Raw genomic sequence first — 24,629 nt, 5'->3', positions numbered from 1 at the left:
ACTAATTACATTTATCTTTACATGTAAAATTATTGCATTAACCACTGAGCAAGTAAGAAACTAGAGTTGTCATGGAGTATTTTGCCCATTGTAGACCGATCCCTTTCAGCAGGGAACGTGCTATGACGAACACTCTCTTGTTCTACCTAATAGGTTCATGAAGATTCCAACAGAGGGAGCTGTTAGATTTGGGATGTATCAATTCATGGCAAGCTTTCTGTTGACATGGTTCTGAAAATCTGGCACCACTGGTACAGTTGGGAGTTAAGTTGTTTCCTCAGTGCTGACTGTCCAGGACACCAGTAGGAACCCTTCTTGTTGAAGTTTCTCACCTCTGTTATTCATATAAACAGAGACAATCATTCCTTAGGCTCATGTATTATTTCTTTTTTCATGTGCATGTTCAGCAGCTATACAGTGATATAACAAAGAAGCTTAAGATGTACATTTTAATGGAAGTGGAAATAGCCTTAAAACATATTTGAAAACTGGTTAAAAAACCCACTACTATATATTTTAAAGCAGTGTTTCCGGGCTACTTTGAGAAAGCTACCAATGGGCCACTCTGCTTTATCTAAATTTGTTTATCCAAATATGGGTCACCATTATATTTCAAAAGGGTTGCCAAGTGTCTCCCCAGGTGCCCCCCTTCCATCTCCTGTTTTTGAATTGCCTTGGGTCACCAGGTCTTCCTGAATTGTCTAAATGGGTCCCTATCTGGAAAAGATTGGGAACTGCTGATCTAAAGGTTCTGCAGCCACAGAGCCTCGCAGCTCCCATTGGATCCTGTTCCCTGTTTCCAGCCAAGGGGAGCTGCGGGAAGTGATGTGGTCCAGAATTCTGCTTCCTGCAGCTCCCCTGGACTGGAAATGGTGAACCAGAGCCAATGGGAGCTGCAAGACGGTGGAGGCTTTAGATAAACAGTCTGTCAGCACCTTTCTCAAACACTGTTTTAGAGAGTTTGTCTGTTTGATCAAGAACTCCTCCTAAATGACAGGAGTTAGGACAACCAAATTCGGATACATCTTCCTCTGATGATAACTTAAAGCAAAGTAAGGATTTGGTTGTGCCAAGAAAAGGGGATGTGCATGGAATTGCGTTCCATAAAACCAAGCAGAAAAGAGACAGAATCACCAAAGCAAGTCCAGTCCTCAAAACTGATATAACTGAGCAAATGTTGAATGAGACTGGACCAAGATGAACCAGAAAAATAGGACGAACCTGGAATAGGATTGCTTCTCAAGAAAAGAGATAAAATGGAGAAATTTGGAGTAATGCTCTAGTTTGGCACAGCTAAATTAATGCGTAAGCATTGAAAGTTAGAAGACAATGTTATTGGAAACCTAACTGACTATAGTCCCTTTTTGTTAAAACATGGTGAATGATAAAAGTTTATAGGGACAAAGAATTTCCATTAAAAAAAAGTCTGAAGAAATTCAATGGAAAAATTTGGACAATCCTTTTGTTAAAGAAATCCAAAATAAAAATTAACTTCATAAAAATAACACAGTATTTTTGAAAAATACAGGCATTTTAATAAAGCATGTCTATTTTCCTTTTATTTTCCAAACCCCCTCCTTATAATTGACTTATTCACCCAAGCAACACTGGGTAAATCTGCTAGTTAATAAAGAATTGAGGATCACAGAATCCATCAGCTACTCTTTTTTTCTTTCTATTTCCTGCAGTGTCTATAGTAGCTGTAGTGCAGCATGAAACTTTGTGTCTTCAGGCAATGTAGTGAAGTGGCTTGCAAAGTCTGAATTCCTTTGCAACATCACCATGCTTGGGACCCCAACTAGAGTCTTTTGTTATGCCCACAACGATGTGAAATCTCATCAGTTAAGTAAGGTATTTTGAGCAATAAAAGCTCTAAATGTCCTTAGATCTGCCTAAGAGACTGTCTCTTTCCTGGTGAAATACTGCCACCATATTAAGCCTCATCGATAGAAAGAGGGCTTTGCAACTATTTTCCTTCAGGGGGCCATAACTAGGTAAGTTTGTCAACATTCCAGGCCAGTTCTTTGCTCTTGCCATGGGGATAAGGGTGGTGGGTTGGGCCGAATAATGAACTGGGACTCTGCAATGAATCCTCTTATGCACACAATCACTAAATAGATTTATGTTGTTGCTGTGTGTCGGACTAGATCTGTGGGGAACTGACAGGTCTCTCTGGGTACATCCACACTGCAACACTATTTCAAAATAACTAGTGCTATTCCGAAATAACTACCTCCGCGTCTACACGGAAGGCAGTTATTTTGAAATAGTGTCAAAATACAGTCAAGCTGGAGGACTTCTCACTCTGACTCCTGTAACCCTCATTGTATGAGGTATAAGGGAAGTCGGAGAAAGAATGCTCCATTTCGAAATAAGGGCTGTGTAGACGCTCCCTATTTCGAAATAAGCTATTTCAAAAGAAACTACACAATTGATGTAGCTCAATTTGTGTAGCTTATTTCGAGTTAAGCCCTGCAGTGGAGACGCACTCTTTATTTGGAAATTGTCTGGGGCAGGTTCAGTGCATGGAAGAGGCCCACAGAACATTGGACGGATGCTTTTTTATTACAGTTTATATACATCTAAATACATAATGAGCAATCCTGTGACACCTTAGAGACTAACAAAAATATATATGTAATATCATGAGCTCAAGCTTTGGACTGCTTGTTGTTTTTGAAGTTACAGACTAAGATGGCTACCCCTCTGAGATTAAATACATGAATGCGCTTAAGAATATAGTAAGCAAAACAGAAGGGAAAATGCCTGTCCTGGCAGGAGCTGGCGGAGGACTAGAAGCGTGCGTCTACACAGCAGGGCTTAACTTGAAATAAACTATGCAAATTGAGCTATGTCAATTGCGTAGCTTATTTTGAAATTGGGAGTATCTACACAGCACTTATTTCGAAATAGAGCACTCTTCCTCCAACTTGCCTTACTCCACGTACAATGAGGGTTACAGAAGTTGGAGTAAGAAGTCCTCCAGCTTGACAGTATTTCGACATTATTTCGAAATAACTGCCTGCTGTGTAGATGTGGACTAAGTTATTTCAAAATAATGACACTGTGTAGACGTACCGCCATAGAGCACTTTTCTACTCCCTAGTTTCTGTGATATCAAATATCTATTTTCTTTCAGAAATACTATAACATGCAAATAATAACAAACATACTTAAGAACTAAACTCCAATGAATGGGTGCAGCTTTCTGGCCAGTCAGATCACATTGCAGGTTTGGGGCTATGGTAATTTTTATTCCAAAATGGAAGGAAACATTTTACCTTTAGTCCTTAGAATGAACCTCAGAATACTGTCTCTTTTTATTGGGGGTTTCTATTCCTAAGGGCATGTCTACACTGCAGGGCAAAAGTCAAATTAAGATAGCTAAAGTTATCTATGTCCATTGCATAAGTTGAAATAGCTTAATTTGGCTTTTGGCACTGTCTACACAGCAGGAAGTCAAAGGAAAAACACTCTTCTTTCAACTTCCCTTACTCTGGTACTTTATCAGAGGCAGCGGGCGGGAATGTGTGTAGTAGACAAGATTAACTGATAATCTCAGATTTATCGGTTAATTGTGTAGTTCTCTGCACGCTGAAATTCCTAATACAATTTACTGACAAGCTCCTGTCAAGTATTCGATTCAAAACTTTGTGTACTCTTCTAGTGCTTTTTCATTAACTATTCTCTAATACATTGTTTTTAATTTCAGCTCTCAAGAAAAAAATAATTTCAGTTTCATGGGAGACAGTGGATTGGTACATGTGTAGCAATTATCTGTGTTAGAATTTTATACAAAGAATTATAAACCTACCAGCACACATCCTGCATTCTCATTAATGGAAAACAGTTAGCAGTTAACAAGGGAGTTTCCAGTGAAACCATTGGGCTCATGGCAGCTGTTAACTTTCTTTCATGTTTTTTCTTCCCATCCAAGTCACCTATAAAAACCCTAATTTATAATCTCTCATGTGGGCATATGTGAGTGAGAGTGAAGTGAACACTTTTTCTTAAAAATTATCCTTGGGCTGCGGAAAGGCCTGGCTCGGGGCCTTTTGCGAGGCTAATCAGAACAAACAGTGCACCTTTGCTGTGAGGAGAGACAGTTCCCCATTGGAAACTTTTGGGTCCCATAGCCTGCCCATTTGTCCAAAACAAAGAGCTTGACTTTGCTGTTTCCTATGCTGCTCCTATCCCCATCTAACTCCAGTGACCTCAAAGTGGCCATTCTTGATTTGTGGCCACTCTTGATTTGGGTTCCTCAGAGGAAAATCATGCCCATAAACGCTGCCTTTGAAATCTTCCAGCACTGCAGCTTTGTGTTGCCTTAGGCTGTTGATTCTTCGGTGGCCTCCCTATAGGGGTGCTTATCCTGCATTCCCTAGTCCTGTCTACCAGGCTCCTGCTCTGGCAATCAGTATCAGAATGGTTCCTTGCTTTTGAACCGAGCAGTTCTGCTGTACTCATTTCATACGATTTTGCTCCTGGAAACAAAGTCAGCTGTCTGAAATGGATGCAGCGAGGTAGCCATTTTAAATATGGTTCTAACTGCCTTCATAGACCACCTCCCCTGCACCTCAGCTCGCCTATCCCCCTGCTCAGGTCCCTTTCAACATCTCCCCCCTTTGCTCCTTCCCACTGGGATTCCAATGGGTCACTGCCCACATCCCACATGTCACTTGGTAGCTGAGGAGTGGACATGGGGCCTGCCCACCTTGGTGTCAACTGCAATATCCCCCTGGCTTCCGCAGCAACAGCAGCATGAGGCCCTGAGTCACAATACTCAGAGTGCGATGGTCCTAAAATGGGCGGAACTGCCCCCCACCCCTGCTTTTGGTGGCCAGTCTCAAGCAGACTGAATGGAAGCTGGTGAGTGAACACCCAGCATTAACCTTCCAAACTGGACTCTGTGCTGCAAAGCACAAAACCGGCCGTAAGGCGCTGGCCTGTGTGTGGGGCTCTAAGAGGGTCAAAGCGTAAGGCAGGTGGGAGGCTGCATAAACACTCTGTGACTGCAAAGTCATACTTGACGTCCTGTTAGTTAACCAGCCAATGGGAGGTGAGAGATTGCGCTGAGGGGGGGAACAGCCAATGGAAGCCAGCCAATGGGAACTGAGAGATTGTGCTGGCAGTAGAGGCCGCACGTGCGAAGAATTCACCCCTTTTCCTTCTGTGCGGCAGAGAGGAATATGGAGCAGCCAGCCTCTCTGAGCCATAGGGTTGCCTGAGGGTGCCGGCAGGACAGGCTGCAGGCCAGATTAAAAGGCTTAGTGGTCCAGATTCGGCCTACAGGCCATATCTTGCCCACTGCTGTGACAGATGATGCTGATGTTCTCACTGTGGGGGAACCTCAGGGAGAAGAAATATTCTGATCTCCACAGATGGCTGATGAGGTTGTTGAGCCCTTGCATGGGGCAGAGAATGAATGTCATGACTGGGAAGGATGTGCAGATGGATCCCCCAAAGTTATGCAGATGAGCCCCCCCCCCCTTTAGAATACAAAATAATCCACCTGAAATCACCTGGGAGATGGGGATGTTCCATCCCCACTGCCCAGATCTGGAAGTGGTGGGATTATGTCATGCACAGAGTTTGGCAGAGTGGGGGCTTGAGTCCAGATCTTGGGCTTGAACTCTTTCCTTTGCCCAGGCAGGGTAAAAACAGAAGCACCCCATTCCCCATGCACCTTAAAAGCATTTCCTGGGCGGGTAGAGCCCCTTCACCGCTGAGCACCCGCAGCAATACCAGGCCTTCCGCCCCCAAAGGAACAACACATCCCTGCTTGTCTGACTGACCTCAGGACCAGCTCCCAGAGAGCATCGCAGCACTGAGGTGTAAGAGAAAGGAGGACTCCAGAGAGATCCACCTGAGCTCTTATCTGGTTCTCACCCCTTTCACCCTCTATCAGGGCACCAAATGAGAGGTCCACACACAAAAGTATAAAGGAAACTAAACTTTATTACCTATAGGATAGGGAAGGTAAAAAGGACTAGGGAAGGACAGAATAACTGGGTCTGGAAACTGCGGGAGTCACACAGAACAGTAGGGACACAGAGGAGGGTAGCCGGAGTTAGGCCTCCTGTCTTACCCAGCTCCAGGGAATGCTGACTTCAAGCCTGCTCACCAGATGACAGGGGTCGGGAACAACTCAGTGACAGTAGGCGCCTAGGCTGGGTCCTAACTCAGACCCCACCCTAACCCCTTTGTGCCATCTCGGGTGTGTGTTAGCCCTGTCTAACCTGATGAGTCGTGTGTGCGAGCATGCTTCCCAATAATCAAATACACTGTCTGATGTTACCCCGCCTGACACTCCAAACCAGTGACCAATTCTCTGACCAGCACTCACTGCACCCTGTCAGTGAGCAGGCTGGAGGAAGAGAGCCCCAAGCACTCTGAGCGCCCCCTAGTTATGCACTCCTGTTTCCCTCTCTTTCCCTGTTTTCCCGCCTTCTCCAGGAGCAAGGAAGAAGAAGACTCATCAAAATGGAGGCTCACCTGTTGTTCTAAACAGAACAAAATGGTGAACCCACAAACAAACAACTTAAACCATTTCAACTTAACCGATTACTAACAAAGTCTAACATTAATAAAGAAGCCCACATTAACAGAGGTAGGTTGACACTGAAAAGAATCCTGAGTCCTATTAGCAAAGGTGAAGATTAAAGGGACAATGGGTAAGGATCATGGACACAGAAGGGTCACATGATCCTTTCTCCTCTCACATCCTGGAGATCGGCTCTCAAGCACCTGGGACTTCGACAAGTGGCCTGGGAGGCGTCCCCAGGAGCAGCATGGAGCCCTGGCACTAAAGCATGTAGGCTCTTTGAGGGCAAAGACCGTTTCTGTTCCGTTTGTTCAGAACCTAACACGCTGTGTCCCTGGTCCTCTGGCACAACTGCACCATTAGTAAGTGCCAGTGTTCCCTCTAAGCTGTGCACTTGGGCAGCCGCCCAGGAGAGATTCGAATGCCACCCATCCTGGACCACCAACAGGGGAGGAGGCGCAAAGAGGGCAACTACACAGGGGCCCGGTGGAATTAAGGAAGCCCCGGGACAGCTGTGCAGCAGTGGCAGCCCTGACCTGGTCCTTTTAAATAGCGCTGCTGATGCAGCATGGCAGCAACTGTGAGGAGCCCTGAGCTTGGATCTGTGGAGCAGCAGGTTGGGAGGAGGGCGCTTCCGGCTGCTTTAAGCCCCTTCCTCAGCTTAGCAGAATGATGGTGGCAGCAGAGCCAGGGGGTGGGGCAGGCAGAGTTTCTTGCTGCTTTGAATCTTCCTCTGGGTCCATGGAGCGGCAGGGCACGGGAAGAGGGGCAGAGCAAGAGGGGAGAGATTGGATACTATATCCTGGTTTTGGGACCACAATTTAAAAAGATGTTAAACAATTGGAGAAGGGGCAGCAAAGAGCCCAATTTTTTGAGGGCTGAAGAAAAAATTCTTGTGAGCTATTGAAAGAGGCCCAGTCTGTTTAGCTTCTACAAAGGAAGGCTGAGAGGTGACTTCATGGAAGTGTCTAAGTGCCTACCTGGAAAGAAAATATCAGAGATGAAAGGGCTGTGTAATGTTGCAGAAAAGGAGAGAACAAGATCAGTGAGTTGGAAGGTGAAAACAGACATATTCATATTAGAAATAAGGCACAACTGTATCACAGTGAGGATGATTCATCATTGGAACAAATTACCAAAGCTAGTGACAGATTCCCCATTTCTTGATGTCTTCCAATGAAGACTAGATGCCTTTCTGGTGTGTTCTTGGTTCAACTTATCTACTATGATATGAAGGAGGGCTCAATATGTGGGGGTCAGATTTAATGCTCTAATGGTCCCTTCTGGCCTGAAAGCCTACGAATGAATGAAAAACGGTGTGTGGCCTAGGAAGTAGCACCTGGGGCTTTACAGTGCAGCCAGTTTGACCCACAGGCTCAGCGATCACGAAGTGGGATGCTCAAACATTGAAAGAAGCTGGCCAGGGTCAGGACACCCATCTTACATGGCAGGGGTGGGTGTGGCAGTGACATCACAAAGGCCTGTTGCAGGACCTCAGACTACTGGGGGACAGTGGTGGGGACGTGGTGACCTCACAGAGAGACCCTGACATCATCCAGGCAGTTCAAAGGCGCCAGGCAGGGGCAACCTCAGAGACTCCTGTGGCTTTGCAGCAGCAAGACCCCTTCTCAAGGTGTCTCCTTAGGGACTGACAGAGAATTAGGATGAATGTACGTGAGCATGAGGAAGAACGTCACTGGCGTTTTCTCCTTTCCTACTGCTGATTTTGTAGTCCCTGTTTAGAAGGTAAAAGTCTCAGAGAGGTCTGGAACCTGTGCAGTCTGATCCACTTGGTACCAGCTGAATTTTAGGGATAGAAATCACTAGTTTAAGGTGATTTGATTTCTAACCAAAGAGTCCCACAAATCATTGAGGGCACTAGGAGTTTGTCTTTTTAGGTTTTCCCTTTCCTCCTTCCTTCCCCCTTTCTCTTCTCTTGCTCCTTTTCCCCCTTTTCCATTCCTCCCTGCCTCCACCTGGGAAGGTGTGTGTGTGTGTGTGTGTGTGTGTGTCTCAAGGGAGTTGCTGTCACTGTGAGAGGCCCTCACAAAGAGGGGAGGCTGGAAGAGAGCTCAGAAACTGATCCCCTCCAGAGGTGACCTGGGCCACTTTTTGGACTTCTGCTGAGATTGCTCCATCTCCCAGCTCTGTCGATGTTGATTGGCCAAGCAGGTGGCTATTGACTGGGAAGACTCAGGTCCTTTTGTTCTCTTTAAGACAAAACAAATAAGTCACAATCGTATTTGATTGATGGTGCTGCTTCTCTGCAATTATTGTCTCTGCACAGTTCCTGATTCGCTCTACTGTGCCAGTTCTTCTCAAATACTTGCAGAATAATGACTATGAGCAATTGTTGGTCTGTAGCTCATTTGAGAGCACTATTCTGATCAATCAATGAGTCCCAAGGGACTGGCTACGGGCAGGACATCGGGGTGGGTGTGGCAGTGACATCACAAAGGCCAGTTACAGGACCTCAGTCTATTGGGGCACAGTGGTGGGGAGGTGGTGACCTCACAGAGAGACCCTGAAATCAACCAAGCAGGAAAGAGATGCAAGGCAGGGACAGCCTCAGAGACTTCCCCCCTTATAGCTTTGTGGGAAGCCATCCCAAAGAGGTGGGGCTGAAATAAGTTTGAGACATCCCCTGTGATGGTGACCTGAGTCATCCTTTAGGACATCTGCTGAGACCTCTCAGCCTCCACCTTCTTTGAGTTTTGATGCTGATTGGCCGAGCAGGGGGCTCTTAACAGGGAGGAGTTTTTTTTTCTCTCAATATCCCAAGTGTGACTCTTGGCTGTCCCTTCCTATGCAGCCCTGTATAAGGGCTTGTCTAACATCAGGCAGGCCATGCTGGAGAACCTGCTGGCAGAGTCCCCAGACGCAGGCTCCAATACATCTTGGAAGTGAGTATGGTCAGGAAGGACAGGGAGCAGTTTTATCTTAGTGCTGGGGGAGACTGGAAAGGGGAGACTGGAAATCCATTTTCCACTCTGTCCTCCTAGCCTGCATCCCAATGAACCATCCTTGGTCAGGGCAGTGCTATGAGGATCCCTTCCTCCTTCAGAGGCAAGAGAAGTAGATAGAACTTCAAGTCAGGGCCCTGGCTGGCTTTGGGAATAAGAGTCTCAAATTTCCCACCCTCTGCCCAATCTCCTTCACTCCTGCCAAGAGATCCAGGAGAAGGTGCTCGCAGAAGAGTCACAGACTAAAGAATTAGGTGGGCCCAAAGGGAGTCAACTTTTTTCTCCTACCAGCACTAAGATTAGAGGGGCAGGAGAGGAAATGTCCTCCCAGTCACTCCCTGCCTCTGACTAAGAGCTTCTGAGTCAGCGAGGGACAAAAGATTTGTCTCCATCCTGATCAGATGTCCATGAATCAGGAGTTTAGAAAGGACGAGACCAGGCCAGACACTGAGCATTGTCCCACTTTAGAGAGACAAAGACACATTGTGACAATTCCCTTCTCAAGTGCCAAGCTCAATGAATCAGATATTCCACCCAGAGCACAATGTCTCAGACCCTGGAATGGAGGTGGGCACATTTGCACAGCATGTGCACCGGTCTATTGATCCTGACCTGCTTCCTTCACCCACCATGGGTCAGCTTCTGCATCAGGTCCAGAGTGTCCCAAGAGTCAGCCAAGACTGCAAGGAGCAGCAGAGCCCAGTTCTGATTTATCATCCCCCACCCTGAATTTGATATAAGTGACCTGAGTTTCCTGGCACCAGGCGTAGGCAGGCGGCTCCGACATGCTGTAGGACCTGCAGGGGCTGTGGGGTGAGAGTGTTCCCCTTGGGAAGGTAGAGTCAGAGCAGGGAATGAGATAGACTTGAGTCAAGTTCATCTCCTCGGTCAGTGGAGATCCTGGGATGTTAAGGGGATCATGTTCCAAATCCAGCTCCAGCCAGGTTCATGCCCAGGCTTGCAACCCTTCTTGTCATCCTGGAGCAGCTGGGGGTCAAACTCCACATCCCTTTGCTCCAGGATCCCTTGGGGGGCAGAAGGAGCTGAGGGTTTTGCTCTAGCTTCTCTCTCCCAGTGTCTCCAGCACAGGGACTTGGGGGAGAGAGACTCCTGGCCCAGGGGAGATTGGAAGCTGACTGTAGAAGCTGATGGAGCCCCCTCTCCTTTCCTTCCATTAGAACTCAGCTCAGTGCCCCAAAGTACGGAGCTTAGTGACTTAGCTGCAAGAGTCCATCAGTGACCCAGCTTAGGACACCGGCCGGCTGGCCGGGAGGGGGATTTACCAGCTCTACAAACTGCTGCTCCACCAGAGGTGAGAAACCCAGCTGGGAAATGGGATCCAATAGAAAAGTGACACTGACAGAAGCCAGACATTTCCCTGATGAAATGATCCACCTCCCATCTGAAACTGTCCCCGACTGGTAATTGGAGCCCTGTTGAAACTCATCACATCATATATATAGTAGCCCAGTGTCTGAGAGTCTGTAACGCCGAAATGCTGGCTGTTCCCTCTGGGCGGCCCATGCTGCATGGAGAGTGCGGGGCCCAAATGGCCGCTTGCTCCCCCGCGGAGGCCCGGCTGAGCGGCGCAGAAGTCAGCCGAGTACCACAGTGGGAGGCGAAGGGGGGGCGGGGCGGTGATGTGCGGCATGACAGCGGCTCCAGGCCCCGCCCCCTGGCCATGAACATCATTGCCCCGCCCCCCTTCACCTTCCGCTGTGGTGCTCGGCTGACTTCTGCGCTGCTTAGCCAGGCCACCGCGTGGTAGCAAGCCTTGCAAGCGACCGTTTGGGCTCCGCACCTCCCATGCAGCACGGGGAGTGCGGAGTCCAAACGACCATTTGGGCTCTGTGGTCCGAGTGAGAGGCAGGAGGGGGAGGAGAAGTGAAAGAGAGAGACAGAGAGAGAGGCAGGAGGTGGAGGAGAGCTGAGAGAGAGAGAGGGGGGGGGAGGAAGTAGGAGGAGGAGAGAGAGAGAGAGAGACGGAACGAGAGACCGGAGGCTCAGGAGAGAAGACCGACGTGGAGGAGAGACCTGAAAATCCCATCTTATGATGGGCTAATTGGATGGTCGTCTGAGATTGGCCCTAGCTGGAGGATGAGTCTGTCTCTCATTCTCCCCCATTTCCATTTAGGATCAGCCCCCCTCCCCAAGCACCGAAGATACTCCATCCACCTTAGGGAACCCAGCTATTCTGTGGGGGCAGAAGATACAACCCAATGGGAATGGACAAATATAGCCACCAGAACCAGACAGAGCAATCTGAGAGAAGCTTCTAAGGAATAGCTGTCATAGGCAGGCAGAGGGAATGGAGGCAGGAACTCCTACACTGGAGTAGGAGGGGTCTGCCACTGAAGGTCACGACAGAGGAAGACAAGTCCATCCCAGGGTGACAGTTGCCAATCATCCTTCCTGATTCCTGGGGGCATCCAAGTCACTGACGCACCCTTGTTCTCTTGAGGCAGGAGGACATCACGGCCACGGTGACGCACAAGCTCCACTCCACCTGATCCTGTCACCAGGTGCCTGAGGCTCTGCAAGGCCTGTTTCTTTTAGGGTGTCTCGGATGGGATGTAGAATCCCACGCTGAGCCGGGAGGGTTAGAAAACATGCCTGGGCCACTGCGATCCCACCCCGTTGCCCCTGCAGAACCTGCTTCAGCTGGAGGAAGAGTTTCAAAAAGAGCATGTCAAGGGGTGTACATGTCCACACAGCTCAGAAACCAAAGGGGTAATCCAGGCACTGCTGGTTGGCCGGCTAACAGCAGGGAGGATCAACGGGCTGGCAAGTAGACTGGTGGGGCTGCTGAAGAGGAGTGAGCAGGCGGGAGAAAGGAACTCTGGTTAGCAGACTTCTAGAGCCTCCCTAACCCCCGCCAGCAAGGGGCAAAGAGGCCAACAGACCAAACCCTCTGATGGTTCTGAACACACAGTGGATTTCCACGTCCTTGGGCATGAGGAGTAGACTGGCAGCCCCACTGAGCTGAGTGAGCTAGAGCTACATCCTCCCCCCCTCCCCGTCCCCCATTTGGCCACGGGACGCACCTTTGCACTGATGCACCACCTCACCAAGCCAGACAGCTCTGAAAGAGGAGAGACAACAGAGAAGAAGAGACTTTTCTGAGGAGAAGCTGGAGAAAGGTGCAGCAGGAGTCTTGACTGCAGGGAGGAGACGTGTCCATACGGGCTAGGAGAGACTCACTGCTCTGTCCTCAGCAGGGAGCTGCTTTTGTCACTGAGGGAGAAGTGCCCCTCCCCAGCCATGCAGCTCCGTGCACCAGCCCTGAGCCCCTGGCTGGGCGGGGCTCATTAAGCAGCTGCAGGGCCATGCTACTGCGCAGCTTAGAGGGAACCTTGGTGGGAACCCAGCTTTGAAGTTTGTGCCACCACCAGCAACAGTACGGAAGGAAGTGTAGCAAGCTATGGAATTGCCACCCTTCCTTCGGAGCTGCTGCTGGCTGTGGCAGTGTTTACCAAGCTGAGAGCAGCTGCCACTTCAGCCACCAGCTCTGAAAGCAAGGAAAAATCATGGACATTTTCCATATTTCCAAAGTCGATCTGGACAGAGATCAGAGGACTAAAGCCTGAAAACCGAAACATATGGTGACCCTGCTAGTGACCCTTCTGCACTTGCTTTGCCACCCCTTTTGTGGGTGGGAACCCCCAGTATGAGAAACGCTACACTTAGGGATTTCTCTAAAGTCCTGAGGGTCCAACATGGCTAGTAGTTCTTGGCAGATCCTTTCCCGCAACTTCCATACAAGTGGTTTTAGAGTCTCAGGGAAGTTTTTCATATTTCAAATATCTGTCTGGATGGAGATTGGGGGACCAAAAAGGAGGTCATGTCCTGGAAAACCCAGATGCATGGTATGCCTGTCAAACATCAGCATCCATTGCATTAAGTGGCCATATACATTGTACAAAGACACCTGTTACTTACCCAGGAACAAAAATGATGTGTCTACATGCCACTTATATCAGCCAGAAATTATACTGAGAAAAAAACCTCCAATTTATTTTAGGTCTTTTTGTGTATCTCTGTTTTCTGAGCCTCGAGGACATACTTGAGTTATGTTTTTAGCCTTTTCTCTGCAAATCTGAGGACTTGAAACACTTTTTACATGAGGGTGCCTCTACACTCCAGAGCCTATGTTGAGATAGCTATACCTACATAGCCCCCAGCTTTGATTCAGCTGTCATGCATAGAAGGAATTTTTCTGTTGGCAAAACAGTACCACCTCCCCAAACAAAGCTCTCTTTGGCTGTCTAGACTACTTCTCTCTGTAGACAGAGAGACGTAGATTAGGCATGTCAAAATTGCTAATGAAGCAGAGATTTAAATATCCTGCGCTTCATTAGCATTAACATGGCCGCTGCTTTTTTTCAAAATGGAGCTTTTTCGAAACCACCCCCCAAAAAAACGGCAATCTAGACACAGATCTGTCAAAAATAAACCCTTTTTCGACAGATCCTGTAAAGCTCATTTTTTGAGGAATGCAGGATCTGTTGAAAAGGGGTTTATTTTTGACAGATCTGCATCTAGACTGCCCTTTTTTTTTTTAGAAAAAGCTCCGTTTTGAAAAAAAGCAGCAGCCATGTTTATGCTAATGAAGCACAGGATGTTTAAATCCCTGCTTCATTAGCAATTTTGACATGCTTGATTTGCATCCCTCTGTCAACAGACTCCTAGCCTTAGACTCATAGCTTGAGCTATGCCTACCAGTCAGAGCAGTGGCTGTCCGAGAGCAGGATTCAGAGACATGGGTCAGAGCTGGGGTCAGGAGTCCAAGAGCAAGTCAAAAGGCAGGTCCCATTGACTCAGACTTTAGGGCAAAAGGGATCGTCATTATGGTTGTCTGGTCTGGTTTAGGGCATCATGATCATCTGGTCTCACTTCCTGTACATTGCAGGCCACAGAACCTCATCCTTCCACTCCTCTAATAGGCCCATAGTCTCTGACTGAGTCACTGAAGTCCTCAAAGCATAATTTAAAAATGTCATGTTATGGAGAATCCACCATTTACACTAGTTGAAATCAGCAAGTGACCCTTGCTCCATGCTGTGGAGTAAGGCGACCTTGTCCACCCAACCCCCAAGGTCTCTGCAAATCTGACCCATTGAAAATTCCTTCTCACCCCCAAAACATGGCGTCAGTCAGAGCATGAGTATTTTTGGCAAAATCCACCAGCCAAACAGCTGGGAAAAAAATCTCTGTAGTAACTCAGAATGTTCAGAATGAAATCTTTGAGCCAGATTTTCCACGTGAATGCATGCACAGGTATGTACCAAATTTCTGAGTGCAATAGAAATGGCTGCACATGCAAATCAAATAGCCACTCCTGTACAACAGGCATTTGTACATATTATCCTAGTTATTGGTCATATACATTAGGATGTGTATTTGTTCAGCTAGCTAATTTGAAAATCTGGTTTGTAAATGTAACCCCTACAAGACTGCTGGAAGTTAGCACTATTCAGAGCACTATTGGACATGTTCTGCATCTAGATTCTGTAGAGAAGCCCTCTGGTTGGCAAGTCTAACAGACTATTTCCAAAAAGTATATTACAGTATACTTGATATATGACAGTATACATGAGCCTGGATATCTCCCAAAAGGAAAGTATAAACTGTGGGGGGAAATAGGGTTATTATGTAAAACAAAGTGAAAAGGATGATTCCTGTTCATGAAAAAGCATCAAAAGTATTGCTTTTGATGAAACTAAAAACCTCCTGTGACTTTAAATGGGTGCTGGCACAAAGTCCATAGCATCAGCTGTCAAGCTTCGTTTTCTGCCTCTTGGATCCCAGCTCTGGCCCATGTCATTTTATGCCAGGGTCTAGGCAAATCTAGAGTTAGTTTGAAGAAGGGGCATATATTTTTACCATTGCTCAGGGTTTCAATATTCATTGGTGGAACATTCAGGTCCAGGATTGTAAAAAAATATCACGAGGCATGTTGATGATAATTTATCTTTTCCTTTCATTCAGTATCAAGTTTTTATTCTGCTCTGATGGTGCTGGTGCATCCTCCTCCTTCTTGGAGATACTTGGATAAAGGACCAGAGTGCAGAACTGAATTGCTGAATGTGTATTAGAAGAGATTATTCCCCTTGAGTTGTCCATCTCTGGTGGATTAATGTGTTCTGGGGAGGGCATCTCATATCTCCACCAATACTTCTCCGAAAATGTGCTGAAACATCCCTGACTTTTGCCAAAAGTATGAAGGTCTGCAATGAGTCGAAACAACGCTACAGGTAGTTTGTGACACATGCTACTTCAGTGCAGGGTCTTTTGCAACACAGGCTATTTCAGTCAGGTGTCTTTCATGCAAACAAAGGAGAAATCTTTTCAGGAGTGGATAGTTTACAGTTTAATGTAAAATCTTTACTGGACAACACAGTAAAGATTTTAATTCAGTTCCCAGCATCACTGAGGTCTAATATGAATCCTCCATCTAATATCACTGGTTATCTAAAGAAGCATTTTAGAAGAGGAGGCATGGGATTAAAACAAAATTGAGACGTGTCAAGTTAATTAATTTGGCCTTTACACCCTGTACCAGATCAAAAGCCTATTACATCATAAAAGCAATCTGTGAAGCTGTTTTAGGGATGTAGGGCTCTGAATCATGCATCTGAGGTTATCAGCATAAGTGGAAATTAAAGCTCCACCCATCTTGACCTGGCCTATGTGAGGTAAAATCACTGGCTGTGTCTAGACTGGCCAGTTTTTCCAGAAAATCAGCCGCTTTTCTGGAAAAACTTGCCAGCTGTCTACAATGGCCACTTGAATTTCCACAAAGCACTGACTTCCTACTATAAGAAATCAGTGCTTTTTGCGGAAATACTATGCTGTTCCCGTTTGGGCAAAAGTCCCTTTTGCGCAAAAGGGCCAGTGTAGACAGCTGAGATTTGTTTTCCTCAAAAAAGCCCCAATGGCGAAAATGGCGATCGGGGCTTTTTTGCACAAACGAGCGTCTAGATTGGCCACAGATGCTTTTCCGCAAAAAGTGCTTTTGTGGAAAAGCGTCTGTGCCAATCTAGACGCGCTTTTCCAAAAATGCTTTTAACGGAAAACTTTTCCGTTAAAAGCATTTCCGGAAAATCATACCAGTCTAGACGTAGCCACTATGTATAACTGAGCAGAATGGGCAATCTGCTTCCCGGGAGAGGGGGCAGTGAGCCAGTGGTGATCCCTAAGTGAGACCTCAGAGACTAATCTTCAGTTGCCAGCCAGGCAGATGGTAAATGATGGTTTCTCAATCACGCTTGGACAGATCACATGGAGTTCCCCAGAATCCCTGTCTTTCCTGGGTTTGAGCTGGTATCCTAAAAAAAAAAAAAAAAAAAATTAAAACTGAAAGAAAATTGTTTGATAAAAAGCACTGAAAGGAACAATATCTATCTTCTGACCATCCATCTTTGTTCACACTCCTCATGCAGAAGAGGCTCATGTCCCAGGTTCAATTCTGCGCAGACAACCAGGAGTCTGTTGACATTCCAGTAACTTCTACATACAGCAAAATATTCAGTAAATATTATAAAAATAGCTTACTGTGGCATACCACACCCTTGATTGCCTCAGCCTACCACCATTTAAGGCTAAAGGGTATGGAATGAGTAAGCTTCTATGACAGGTTGGTCCAGTCATTAAGGTACCAACCTAAGACTTTGCAGATGGGATTTAGTGCTCAATTCTGCCACAGACTTTCTGTATAACCTTGGGCTAGTCACTTAACATCGTTTTATAGCTGAGGGAGCAAGGCCCAGAGAGGCTAATAGCAAGGTCCTACCTTGTGTGTTGTGGGAATAGATGCAAGAATGTGAAGCGGTATGAGATCTGCTGGTGAGAAACATTGTAAGAGCTAGGCTTAATACTAGCAATAATAGGCATTCGTATTGATACAACCCATCCCTTTGAGGCTCAAAGAGTGCTTTTGAAACATACCTTTCTTGAAGTTTTGAGTCTGTTTTCCTCCTCATTGAGCAGGAAGTACTGAAATACCATGGAAAGGCAATTTTGCAGGCTTGGTAGCCATGGGAGCACATGTACGTTTTTCTGGGAAGCTAAGCCATTCTTAAGATTTATGGGGTTCTACACAGTGCTATTAAACAGGTACCCCATACCTGATGGCAGCCTGGGGGAATGACACTTTTTTAGAGACGTGATATTATTATCTTCAGCAACCCACTAATGAAATAGTTTTAAAGTAAATTGTAGACTAACCAGTAAATTCAGAAACTGCTTGTATGTGCTTAGGGTTGGCTTCATTACCACTTGAGTGGTTCTTTCCCTGGTTCAGTGTTCTGCTAATAGCTCTGGAAGCTTTTTCACTGTTAAGTTTGGATAATCCTGAAGGTGACAATCAGCCTGATCAATACTCTGCACAGCATTGTGTGCCAATGTCTAAACAGAAAAGCAGTGGTTTCCTTTGTGTAGGAACTCTCCCATGCACAAACTTCCTTAGCAAAATGAGAGGTGGTTGCAAATAATGTTTAGTGATTGACGTGTCATTCTGTGTCTGTCTTTTGGCCAAAAAATGGATTTTGGTTTTCTTGCTACTTCCAGGGGACAACTCTTAAGAATGGGAGAGAAGGAAAGTTACAATGAGGAAATCCGCACAAACACCCTGAAAACAATCTGGATGCAGGAAATCAGAAGTATGATTTGAGATGCAGAGTAAACAAAAAGTCCATGATTTATTTATTGTACTCATTAGATGTCGTGCCCTCTGCTAATTAATTTGAAAATGCTCTGATAATACACAGGTGTATTATTGATTGTTATTTCACTTGCTTTCAAATAGAACTTCCAGTGAGACTTTTCAATCTATTTCCCTACTTGTAGCTCCTATCACCTTTGTGTGTAACTTGTTACTTCAATAAACACATTTTCCCGAATCACAAGTGTCTACTCTTCTACAGCAAAACCTGCTACAGGAAGGTCTATTTTAACTCTTCAGTGTTGGAAGAATCTTCATTCCAAGTCACATTACTCCTTGCTACTTTCACAACTGCTATAAGATTGCCCCCCTCCCTCTGTAAACAGTGGGGTGGTTTGGGAAAGCTTTTTATTTTTCAAAAAAACATTTATTGTAGCTGAAAATCATTTATTTTCCTGTTTGCACAGAAATATTTAACGGAAACACCAACAACTGAAAAAAAATCAGCAGCTTGGGCTAAAAGTTTTTGTTAAAATGATCATTCCCACAGAAATTTAGAGCTTAATGACAAAATCATTTTTTTGCCCCCAAAACTTTTGAATGAAACATTTCAATCACCTCTAGTACAGCTTTAATTAACACATGAGATATCAGTAGATGGCGCTCAACAACATGTAGCATAATTTCTGGGTTTTGTAGGCCCAATAAAATTTGTGATCTGCAAATGGCTTCCTTTATGCAGCTCTTTACATCTGCCATTAACAGCAGTCGCTGCAATAATACAACTACTAGGTGATTAGATTCTGCACTCTGAGATCCCTTCTCTCGGAATGAAAATTAAACAGGTCAGTCTTGAGCTATTAAATGTTTGACCCAGGGCAAGAACGCAATTTGCGGGTCTGCTCCCATTGAATTATTATTACAGATTTCAAGAGGAAGAGGATCAGCCCCTAAACCAAGGTGTCAGAAAGAAGAGATGGGGGAGTATGTGTTTGAAATGCAGCTACAGTATATAGTAAATCCTATCTCTGTCTAGCAGCCCAGTGTGGTCAGAGCTCTGCTTGATAAATCACATTCCAGCCTGAGGTGTCAAAGAAAAAAAAAGAAACTAACTATTTTTCCTCTTTCATTCTAGTTATTTTTGACAAGCGAGGAGAGAGAGCGAGAAAGACAGAGGGAGAGGGAAAAAGCTGACGCACATTTGATATACTTTTTTGACGGAGATTTTACTTTATTATGTTTAATTGAAAAGTGTTAAAGTCATGCGACATGAATATTCAACTGACGCCTTTTGGTGGTGTTCCAGGAGTTATGATTGTCTGTGATTCTGCCGCAGCTTCACAGCACGGAGCCCTGTCAAAGTGAGAGTGACAGTGGGGAAGCTATTAATTGAAATAGCTTCATTAATTAGTAATTAACAGCAGGGTAATGACTATGTCACACATCGTATTTCAATGAATGCCCTTCATGTGTTATGGGGCCTTTAATTAAAGAATATGCATTTTAATTAACGGCAAGTTTGGCCCTTTGGCCTTTGGAATACAAAAGATGTTTCTAACTTTTGAAAAAATCAGAGGAGAAAAGGTTAGGCTTTTTAGTCTTTTATTTATTTATTTTTCAAAGGCTAAGTGCCAGTAGTTTCAAAGTGAAGTCACACCAGCTGCAATTACAGGCCTGAGGTCCCAGGCCTGCTAATGGGAGACTAATAGCCATCATTCTTTCTGGAAGATCAGGTTGGATCAGCGAGTGAGAGAGTATGTAGATGTAACTCAAATTCTGCTCGCACCAGTTTGTTACCAGAGCCGAATGCTACCAAACCCTCCGCCCTCTGTAGCTGACCCACTATCAGTGCTTCGGGCTGATCGCTTCATTTATTCCTTTTCATGCCCCAGCCTTGTTTGTGGCCCACTGAGTCAGTGCAGCAGGAGGTGCTCATTCGAAACCTTCATGAGAATGTAATGACAGAGCCGCCTGGCGGGTGGTTTTGGAACCTCCACAATAGGAAGGGATGGCAGCTCTAGCTACGGTAGGTGGGCAGAGGAAGGGCTGATGGGATTAGAGAAAGAAGGCAGACTGCAAAGTCTGTGGAGAGTTGTGCAAAGCACAGAGGTAAATTTTGAAAGACGCCGAAGCCGCTGGAGATCCGTGCGCATAGGGTGCGTGGCTGATGCTTCTTTGGACATATGTAACAGTGCGCATTAGTATTCCGCACTTCTTGGAATCTGGGGAGCTGGAATTGGGGAGGTGAAATGGTCAAGACAAAAGAATATGAAGGCTCAGATGTGGATTTCAGCACAGGAGGAGTGAAGGCGGTGGTAGATATAGGCAGCACTGCAGATTTGCAGATGTAAGAGATATGGTGCAAGAAGGAGTGATCCGGCTCTGTGATGCTCCTGAGGTTATGGAGAACCAAGCAACTGGGTCTTCTGCTGGCCAGTTGTCACAAGGTAGTGGATCTGATGGATCACTGGTCTGATCCAGTATGGAAACTCCCATGATACTAAGTTACTATCACATTTCAATGAATGTGAGAGGTTTAAACCACTAAACGCCTAGAAAAAGTTTGCAGTAAATGCTTAGCACGCTGTAGATTTTGGGCTCTCTACATTTTACTGGTGGGGCCCAGTTCTGATTTCTGTTCACTGTAAGCCAAGGTTATATATATATGAAGTGATCCCCAACATATGCCTGGAAAGAGGCATTTGGAGACAACAATATCTACTATATATCGTAGGGTATGTCTACACTACCCCGCTAGTTTGAACTAGCGGGGTAATGCAGGCATACCGCACTTGCAAATGAAGCCCGGGATTTGAATTTCCTGGGCTTCATTTGCATAAGCGGGGCGCCGCCATTTTTAAAACCCCGCTGGTTCGAACCCCATTCCACGAGGAGTAACGGTAGTTCGAACTAGGAAGCCTAGTTCTAACTACCTAGTTCATGCCCCGTGTAGCCGCGCGGCACGGGGTTCGAACGAGCCGGGATTTAAAAATGGCGGCGCCCGGCTTATGCAAATGAAGCCCGGGAAATTCAAATCCCGGGCTTCATTTGCAAGTGCGGTATGCCTACATTACCCTCCTAGTTCGAACTAGGAGGGTAGTGTAGACATACCCTAAGAGTTTGTCTGTCTGTCTGTCTGTCTATTTGTTCAAGAACTCCTCCTAAACGGTAAGAGCTAAGACCATCAAATTCGGTATACAGCTTCCTGTTATCATAACATAAATCAATTTAAGGGTGCCAGGAAAATGGGATGTGCCCAGAAAATCATACAGAAAAGAGACAGAATCACCAGATGAGCTAAAGGTGCTGGCTGGGGGGCATGCCCCCCCTCCATCTGTGTCTGCCCTAACCCCGAGCCTCCCATCCCCCCACCAGGTTTTCCGTAGGAAGGGTAGAAGAGAGGCAAAGCTCCCCTCCCCTTCCGCAAACTCGTATGGGGACATTGCTGGCTGTTCATCAGGGAGTGAGGGGAAAGTGCACAGTTTGCTGCATTCCTCACTCTGGCTGGGGAGTGCAGAGAACAGACAAGCTGTGCCCTCGGCTCTCACTCCCTGACAGGGAAATGAAGGGGAAGAGCAAGCAGCCCTGGTATGAATCATGGGACTGGGGGCTTTGCTCCCCTACCCCCCCTGCCCACTCCCATACAAACACACAGTCCCCTTCTCAGAGCTCCTCCTCACCCCCAATCCTGACTCCTGCACACCCCTAGTCCCTGGCCTTGAGCCCCTCCTTAGGGAACCAGAGCAACACTGGGTAAATGTGCTAGTTAGCTATGCAATAAGAGGAAGGGGAAGTTTAGGAAAACAGATGTAAGAGGCAATGGCTCTATCAGAACTATTTAAAGTGTCAGGCCAATTAAATAAACAAACAAAAGGGATTTGGAATTGTGTTGATAAAAAAGCATTTGTACTTTAAAACAATAATTTCAAAATTATCTTTTCTTTCTTCTTCTTCCTTTAAACAAAAATACAAACCCTGCTCCCCTGATATCCTGATATGAAAGAATCAAGAGGAAGCTTCCCAAATGGGACCTGGGCTAAGTAAGTGAGGCATTGCATTTCAAAGGGAACCAGCAGATCAAATGCAGCTCAAGAGCAACACTCACATGTCCACCCAGGGGGGCTCCTGCCTGGAGAATGGAGATGGGATAAGGAGGAGTTGGCTGCTGTTGATAATGCTAGATAAGAGGGAGAGGCGAAGAGGCTTAGGGCCTGATCCAAAGGCTGCTGAAGTCAATGAGGGTCTTTCTGTTGACTTCAGTGCGCTCTGGAGTTTGCCTTTGATGTGGAGTTGTTGATTTTGGAAAACCAGTTGTGTGTGTGCGTGCACTCTCTCTCTCTCTTGCTCTAGTCTGCAGTGCCCTTGAATGCTTGTGCTCTTCCTATGAATTTCAAGTTTTCCAGACAAGGTTTCACCAGAAAGTTGAGCAGAAAGTCCATTCAGATGAAGAAGGTTGTTGTTTCTGCCCTCACCCCATGATCCCTCTGCTCACCAACCACACCGGGCCTGATGTCCTTCATGTCCTTCTCCTGCTTCTAGGATAGTCTCCACATTACCCCGTGTGGATGAAATATCTTCCTTTCCCTGCTTCCCCAAGCCACTGTTCCCTGCTCATTCAAACCTCTCTTAGAAATACCTTTCTTCTCCTGGGATGTGTCCAAGAAATGGGCAGAGTTGGTTGGAAAATGTCCCAGAAAAGAGTCATTGCCATTTTTTGCTGAAACATTGGCAATTTGGAAAAATATCGACCAGCCCTAGAAATGAATTGTAGAACTGAAAATGTAGAGAAGAATCCACAATCTCCTTCCCAAAGCAGGAGGCCTTTTGTGAACCTATGTTGTATTGTAAGCATCTCCAGGTAGAGACTGCCTTTATTGGTGTACATCGTACAGTGCCCCTCACAATGCTGGCCCTAAACAAAGAGTACGAGCTGCCTTTGTGGGCTTGCTCTACTCTGGGGAAATGTGCCTCTCTTGGGTGGTTAGACATAGCAGATGTCCTGCAATTCCATACGCTGTGCTGGAAATTCGACCAAAACTTCTGCCAATTTACTGAGCCCACCAGCTTGAATGAGTTTAAGAAACTCATGTTTTGAAATGAAAATATTGTTGTTCTTATTACACAGGAGTGCTGGAATCCTTTTGCCTGGATGTGGAAAACAGGAGAGGGATCCTGTCAGGATTACCTGTTGTGTTCCCTCCCTCTGGGACATCTGGTATTGGCCACTGTTGGCAGACAGGATACTGGACTAGATGGACCATTGGTTTGACCCAGTATGGCCATTCTTATGTTCTTATGTAATCCTCTGAGGAGTGTTTGACTTTAATTTCTGTCCTTCTTACGCGTATCCTTCCAAACATGCACTCAAAATAACAAAATTCCAGGGAAATGGCTTGCCAGGGAACTGATGGGAACCTAGTACCATTTGTTTCCAAGTCTACAGTTCAAACCCAGCCCAACTCATCCATGACCAAATTTATTACAATCTGACAGCTGCCCCTTGGGAGTGTGATATGGGATTGAGGACCGGGGTCGTTGAATCCTGTCTCCTGCTCTTTCAGGCAAACCCGTCATAACACTCTGTTCATAAACGTATCAATTTTAAAACTAGTTGGATATTTCTGCCCACTAGTCCTATTGGAATCCTGTTCTAGAACATCACTCCTCTGTTGGTTAGAACCATACTCTCATTTCCAGCCTGGATGTTTTCATGGCTAGTTTATACCCATTTGTTCTTGGGTCAGCTTTACCCTTCAGCTTAAGTAGCTTTTCTCCTTCCATGGTTTTTACGTTTAGAGAGACCAATCACATCCCTGCTCAGCTTTAATTTTTCTTGACTAAATACGACAAATTCTGTTATTCCCTTTTCACAAGAGAGGCCCTCTAGTTTCTTGATCATCCTAGTAGCTCTTCTCTGTACCTAGTCCACTCTGAATTCAACTTTCTTGGACATAAGTGACCAGCATTGTACACGGATTCCAAATGAAGTCTTACCAAAAATGAATGAGTGAGGTTGTGATTAAGTTCTGCTCCAATTTGAGATTGTGGGCAAAGTTCCCTCTAATCTTTTCCATCTCTGTGCGGAATACATTTTGTTGTGTGCACTGAGGCATGTTGGAAGGTGCACCATCAGTAGAAACAAATATAAAAACCCACCTAGCTGTGGGCACTCTGCTACTCAAGTGGGTGACATTTGAATCTTTCCTGAGTGGCCATACAAGCACACAGCTCACACAAAACACTGGCTGTGGGGGTCAAATCTGAGGGTCAGAGGGGTGTCCAATGTTGCTCCTCATTACACTGGCATTGGGAGTGCCCAGTGCTGATGACTTGGTATCATGGCCAATAGTATATGCTGTGCATAACGTGTGTAAGGCTGTAGGTGCCAATGAAGGCTTGGATGGTCTGTGTTGCACAAGAGGGAAACCGCATAGGGAATGAAGTAATCAGCAAACTCATC

At 46.0% G+C, this 24,629-nt stretch overlaps 1 long non-coding RNA gene across 3 annotated transcripts; it reads left to right on the top strand.

The window, feature by feature from the left end:
- Nucleotides 1–8,134: 8,134 nt before the first annotated feature.
- LOC112546297 (uncharacterized) lies at nucleotides 8,135–19,651 on the top strand. 3 transcript variants are annotated; one of them, XR_012896424.1, is made up of 4 exons: nucleotides 8,135–9,447; nucleotides 10,686–10,819; nucleotides 18,076–18,167; nucleotides 19,305–19,651. It is a non-coding gene; the product is annotated as an uncharacterized LOC112546297 (long non-coding RNA). The 3 variants fall into 3 exon arrangements; XR_003089963.2 differs by lacking the exon at nucleotides 19,305–19,651 and having other exon boundaries at nucleotides 8,135–8,290; nucleotides 18,076–18,552; XR_012896423.1 differs by lacking the exon at nucleotides 19,305–19,651 and having other exon boundaries at nucleotides 18,076–18,552.
- Nucleotides 19,652–24,629: the final 4,978 nt, after the last annotated feature.

Source organism: Pelodiscus sinensis, chromosome 18 (genome assembly GCF_049634645.1).
Source record: "Pelodiscus sinensis isolate JC-2024 chromosome 18, ASM4963464v1, whole genome shotgun sequence".
NCBI lineage: Eukaryota > Metazoa > Chordata > Testudines > Trionychidae > Pelodiscus > Pelodiscus sinensis.
Note: the sequence above shows the minus strand (reverse complement) of the source record. Positions and strands in the feature narration are given on the sequence as shown.